The sequence below is a fragment of the Gobio gobio genome, assembly GCF_949357685.1.
Source record: "Gobio gobio genome assembly, chromosome: 24".
NCBI lineage: Eukaryota > Metazoa > Chordata > Actinopteri > Cypriniformes > Gobionidae > Gobio > Gobio gobio.
In genome coordinates, this window is record NC_137120.1 from 35,500,040 (window position 1) to 35,507,112 (window position 7,073).

Below are 7,073 nucleotides of genomic sequence, written 5' to 3' on the forward strand. Positions count from 1 at the left end.
TTCTCTTGAGCTGATCTGCGGCAGAGCGATCTCGCGCCAAATCGGTATTTATGCTTTTGAATTTCGTTAAAGAATAGACGTAATTTTAAATCTGAGACTTTGTTTCATATCAATAGTAATAAAGCACAAAGATTATTGTGATTTATTGGATGGGAGGTGCGCTTCAATGTTTATTTAATTCATTAACTGAAAACAGGATGCTTAACTGATTCTTGGGATTTAAGAATCGATATTGTTTTGTAAAAGTGAGAATCAATTAAAAGCGAGAAAGAGATATTTTTTTACCCAGCCCTACTAAACAGTATCATCGACAGTTACATTATAACAAATTGACCAAAACTGATTAGATTCTGACACTGACATGCCTCGAAATTGGAATGCTTTGTTGTGCAAACCACTGGCCTCAAAAATATGGCTAAATGTCAGCGGCGATAGCTTTGTGGTTGCCACGCGTTGCGCTTCTGGCGACCCGAGTTCAAGTCCCATCTTGCAGACATTTCCCGATCCTGTCCCCCTCTTTCTCTCTCACTTTGCTTCCTGTCTGCATACTGTCCAATAATGATAAAGGCAAAAACACCACAAAAAAAACTTTGCTAAATGATGCAAGCTATTTTCCATCAACATCTGTACACAAAAGACCAAAACGAAGCCTTTTTATCGACAGTCACATGATTATGACTAAAACTGATTAGCTTCCACCATTATTCTTCAACTGACACACTTTCTAACTGGGAAATTCCCATTGATACATAATCGCATAAGTATTATTTTGGGAACATACGGCAGCCATTAGAATTCGATTACGATAACATCCAACGTGTGAATGGACAAGTCCTGCTTTAATCGTACCTTGGGGAATCATAGCAATTTGAGACGAATCGAAACTGCTGGATGTGTCAGGTATTAGATGCCTCAAGAGTAATGAGCATGCATTATTAAGGATATGCACCATGTGTAAACAATGTAAGGTCATGAACATGGCGCAATTACACTACAGATTGTTTCGTGCGTTGGCCTGGAAAAGTCTAGAGCGACCAGGAAAGGCCTGTGGAATGCCATCCACTTCCAGTCAAGGGATGCGCTAGCCAGGGTGAGTCACTTCCTCGGCAGCTGACCTTTGTCCCGTTGAGCATGCCCTACAAATGCTATTGATATCAACACATCCTTCCACTGAAAACCCCAAAGTAAAAGTGAGATTCGAGAGTTCGTCCATGTTTCGGATATATCAACTCACACAACAAAGAGACCGTCAATGCAATGCCAAGTGCACACTTAGGTGGCCAGGTGCAGGAAGCTGCTTTAGCAACTGTTGGAAAGTCCCATGATAGTGTCCGAGCACTACTCGAAATATTCAGACGTATAGTGAAACTCCAGAGGAAACTGATTTTGATCAATATACGCTACTGCAAAAAAACAGGACTTAGTGGCACCACATGGCAAAGCAACTGAGGGAATGTGTGTGTGTGTCGCACGGAGAGCTCCTCTTAGCATTCCGTGTAGTCTTCATTTCCCATGCAAAGCCCTAGTGTTCAGTCCGTGCCTCCTGAATGAGCTCCTTTTGTGCGGTAATTGGAGATCGTTCTGTGGGGCTAACAAAGAGTTGCAGGGCCTCTCTCGTCTCTCCTCTGTCCCACTCTCTATTTTCCTGCCATCTTTCTTTTTTCCCTGTCCTCCTCATTACGCCCTGGTCTCTTATCTCTTGTGTAACGTATTGTGTAAAGATAGCTCAAAGCGTCTGTTTTCTATCTTTGGATAAGTGGTAGCGAGTGGCTTTCGTCGCAATCTTAGCATTTATTGGAATCGTGTTCCATTTTTGTGGTGCGCCATTTCCCCATTTGCCTCAATCAACGGGCTTCTGCAATTTCAATTGGCTGAAGCACAATTCCACAATCCCAGCTGACTAAACACGGGGAAAAGCAGAAGAATCCGGTTCGAGTTATGCTCAAATCCGTATCCGTACCTAACTTAATGTTTGTTTTGCAGACCTTACGCGGACATGAATCATCGTTGAGGTTTTCTCTGTTGAAAACACATCATCGTTTTGGTACCGATTGGAATGCCGACCATGGAAAATCCACAAAGTGCTCTCTGAAGTACATTAAAAATAAATAAATATGCTCTTGACAGTTATTAGAACCATACTCTAGTGAATCTGTAGTTGTTGTCCCTCAAGAATCTAGACAAATGACGTTCATGCTACTATTGTTGTTTTTAATGTTTCGGTTTTGAATACAGATATTTCTAGAAGTCACTGGCCAAATACACTGCAGCTAAACTCTTTTTCTGATTGTGACCTATTCTAAACTGAATTCAGATTAATCTCTCAATGCCTGCTCTATTTCTCTCCAGAGGTTATGACCAATAACAATGTTTAAGGTTTAGTACTCTTTTAAACTAGAGTTGCTTGATTCTCTTAACCACTCATTTGTTAATGCGGCTGTCTTGTTGTTGACGTCTTTAGTATTTTGATGTTTTGTTGTCTTCTCTTCACTGCAGAACCTGATTTTACCAAGTACATAATGTTCCAGGATCAACAAAATACACTATATTTCCAAAAGTATTGGGACACCCCTCCAAATCATTGAATTCAGGTGTTCCAATAACTTCCATGGGTACATTGGCATGCAGACGCTTTTACAAACATTTGTGAAAGAATGGGTCGCTCTCAGGAGCTGATAGGTGTACCGTGATTGGTTGCCACCTGTGCAATAAGTCCATTTGTGAAATTTCTTCACTAATAAATATTCCACGCTCAACTGTGATATTATAACAAAGTGGAAGCAATTTGGAACAACAGCAACTCAGCCACGAAGTGGTAGGCCACGTAAAATCACAGAGCGGGGCTATAGCTATAGTCAATAGCTACAGATCTCCAAACTTCATGTGGCTTTCAGATTAGCTTAAGAACAGTGAGTAGAGCTTCATGGAATTGGTTTCCATGGCCGAGCAGCTCATCCAAGCCTTAATCACCAAGTGCAATGCAAAGCGTCAGATGCAGTGGGGTAAAGGAATGATGACGTGTTCTCTGGAGTGACCAATCACGCTTCTCTGTCTGCCAATCCGATGGACGAGTCTGGGTTTGGCGGCTGCCAGGAGAATGGGACTTGCCTGACTACATTGTGCTAAGAGTAAAGTTTGGTGGAGGGGGGATTATGGTGTGTGGGTTGTTTTTCAGGGGTTGGGCTTGGCCCCTTAGTTTCAGTGAAAGGAACTCTTAATGCTTAAGCATACCAAGATATTTTGGACAATTTCATGCTCCCAACTTTGTGGGAACAGTTTGGGGATGGCTCCTTCCTGTTCCTGTTTCAGGAACTTGACTGGCCTGCTCAACCCGATAGACAACCTTTGGGATGATTTAGAGCAGAGACTGCGAGCCAGATCTTCTCGTCCAACATCAGTGCCTGACCTCAGAAAGTGCTTCTAGAAGAAGATTCCAATAAACACACTCCTAAACCTTGTGGAAAGCCTTCCCAGAAGAGTTGAAGCTGTTATAGTAGCAAAGGGTGGGCCAACTCCATATTAAACCCTACGGATTAAAAATGGGTTGTCATTAAAGTGATGCATGTGCATGTAAAGGCAGGCGTCCCAAAACTTTTGACAATAGTGTATGTTGACCGAGGAAGACGTCTAGCTCAGCAAAATCAGGATGTGTGCGTGTACTAGTTTGATGACGAAATTTACGGCATTTGTCTATATGTGCATCAAAAACTGAAGTATACCTTACGCTTTATATCAGTTCAATGTGAACAAAGCCAAACCAAATAAATAGATTATATAAAATACCAGTGCTGGGTAGTAACTGATTACATGTAATCTGGATTACGTAATCAGATTCCAAAAATGAAGTACTTGTAATTCGATTATATTACATTGTAAAAATACGTGGAATCGGACTACATTACTCTTTGATTGATTACATGATTACATTTTATTCTCACAATGGCAGTAAATTATTCATAATTCATTGATTATCCCTACTACAAGGTACATGAAAAAGTAATCTTTTTAGTAAGTGTTTTATTTTGATTGTTTTTATTTTAAAGTTATTTATTTTCATTTTTATGATTTCATTAATAGCTTTTCATTTTACTCACAAACCCCTGCAGTTCCATCATGAACCCCAGTCCGGGAAACCCTGACGTCAAGTAATATTTAAAGGAACACGCCGACTTTTTGGGACTTTAGCTTATTCACCGTATCCCCCAGAGTTGGATAAGTCCATACACACCATTCTCATCTCCGTGCCATAACTCTGTCTGACACACCCACCGCTAGCCTAGCTTAGCACAAAGACTGGAGGTAAATGGCTCCAGCTAGCCTACTGCTCAATAAGTGACAAAACAACACAACATTTTCCTATTTACATGTTGTTATGGCACGCACGGAGATGAGAATGGTATGTATGGACTTATCTAACTCTAGGGGATACGGTGAATAAGCTAAAGTCCCAAAAAGTTGGAGTGTTCCTTTACTGCACTTCATGTTTTTGATAATAAATGTTCTTTCTCTTTGTATGTTTATATCAATATGGTACGCGATTATCCTATTCAAGTCAATGTGATAAACAAGTTAGAAGTAATATAAAAGTAATTCCAAAAGTAACGTTAGTCAGATTATTACCTTAAATGTGTAATCAAATTTTGTCATGTAATTTGGAATCAGTAACTGACTACTCAGCACTGCGACATATACGATGCAAAGTTTTGGAGTGACAATCGCATTTAAATGCGGGAGTAAATCTTGCAAAGCTTAAAAAAAGACTGTCTAAACAAAAAACATAGATGCTAACAGTTTAACCCATATTTGTTTTCGTTTTATTTTTTGACCAAACTGATGGAAACGAGATGTATTATCCAGCAATGCTGGTGGGATCAGCTCACAGTTGCTAGATGCTAATGCTAACTTGTTCGAAAATATCTATTACCCACTTGTTGAACTGTTAGTATCCATATTTCTAGCTTGCAGCCATGAGACTCTCACATTCTATCACATGTGTTTGGGAGTTTCATTATGTATGTGGCAATTGTCTCACCGGCTAGTTTCGATATGATTCCCCCCATCATGATCCTAAATCATTAACCCACAGTATCACATCTCAATCCCTCCTCACAGCGACTCATTACAGTGAGTCATTCCAGAATCATGCGGAAAAAAGCCGCGGATGAGGCTGTGATACAGTACAAGCCATTATCTGCGGCATGTAAAACGGCCATTATCTGCGGCATGTAAAACAGCCACCTGTGGTCATCCCGCTCGAGTGCAGCCAAGTTTTTGATCAAACTCCATAAACTGAATCCATATGGATGTAGATCGTATCACAGCGTCATTTAGGGACAGCTGGTAGTAGCGCAACAGATAAGAGTGTCTGCTACTGTCGGATGTTATCATCAAACCGTCCCAGGAATGTCACTTCCACTTATATAACGCATCATTTACACACCAACAGCTGCCAAATAATCGTAGGCCATTGTGTTTAAAAGATTTTCAGTTTCACTGTGTTTTGTTCTTGTTTATGTACATTGAGCACATTGTGTGTTTTTGTTTGTTTGTTTGTTTGCGGGGGGTATGGTAAGAGAATGAGATGTCCTAAATGACAGAGTTTCCTGAATTTCCGGACAATCTGTTCAAAGGAAATTGAAGAAAAGTGCATTGTAAATAAACATTGCAGCATGTTTCACTGACATTGTACGCTGTCCCGAGTAAAGCAAAGTTTCCTGTTACTTTGAGCTGCAGACATTTACATAAACTAACTTTTTTTCCCCCTGAAGAAAATGTGAGAGGTGTTTGCCCATGCAGTACACTTTGTTATAATGCTAGATTGTTCTTGCGGTTGCTATGGTGTTGCTAAGGTGTTTTAAGTGATTGCTAAGATGTTCTTGTTTCTTAGGTCTCTAAGTGATTGCTATGGATTGCTAGGTGGTTGCTATGGCGTAGCTAGGGTGGTTGCCAAGATATTCTAGTTTTGTAATGATTGCAATGACACCTTGATAAGGTGTTCTATTAGGGTTGCAATGTGGTGTTGCTAGGTGGTTGCTAAGATGTTCTGAGTGGTTACTATGCTATTGCTTTGTGGATACTAAGATGTTCTAAGGGGTTGCAATGTTGTTGCTTAGGCTTTTGAGTGGTTGCTATGACATTGCTAAGGTGATCTTTTTATGTTTATAGTGATTGCTGTGGAGGTGGTTGGCATGGCATTGCTAGGTAGTTGATAGGGTGTTCTGAATGGTTGCTATGGGGTAGCTAGGTGGTTGATAAGGTGTTCTGATTGGTTACTATGGTCTTGCTATGTGGATGCTAAGATGTTCTAAGGGTTTGTAATGTTGTTGCTTAGGCTTTTGAGTGGTTGCTATGACATTGCTAAGGTGATCTTTTAGGGTTGCTAGGTGGTTGCTGTGGTGTTGCTAGGTGGTTGTTAAGATCTACTAAGTGGTTACTATGCTATTGTTATGTGGATACTAAGATGTTCTAAGGGGTTACAATGTTGTTTCTTATGTTTATAGTGATTGCTGTGGAGGTGGTTGGTTTGGCGTTGCTAGGTAGTTGATAAGGGGTTCTGAGTGGTTGCTATGGCGTAGCTAGGTGGTTTATAAGGTGTTCTGAGTGGTTACTGTGGTATTGCTATGTGGATGCTAAGATGTTGTACGAGTTTGCAATTTTGTTTGTTAGGTTTCTGAATAGGTGCTATGACATTCAGAGCCGGATTAACGCAAAGGCAAACTAGGCACGTGCCTAGGGCCCGATTGGCGGGATGGGGCCCAGACAGAGGGACAAAAAAAAATAAAAAATAAAATTAAAATGTACAAATGTCCTATCTACAATTTATTTCAATATTTATTAATTAACTAAAAATAGTGACGATGTTTATCTTAACCATAGACTGTTACATTACGTCACATTAACGCCAGCCCATGACTGTATTTATTATAATCAGGTCAGAGCGGGACAACAAAGCTAGCAGGCAGGTGTTTTGAGTAGGCCTAGGCTAACATTCAAGATGCTTTCTGTGCGGCAAAACGTAAAAAGAAAAAAATGAAGAGGAACAAAAGAAGAGACAGCGGGGGGCTTTATAGAAG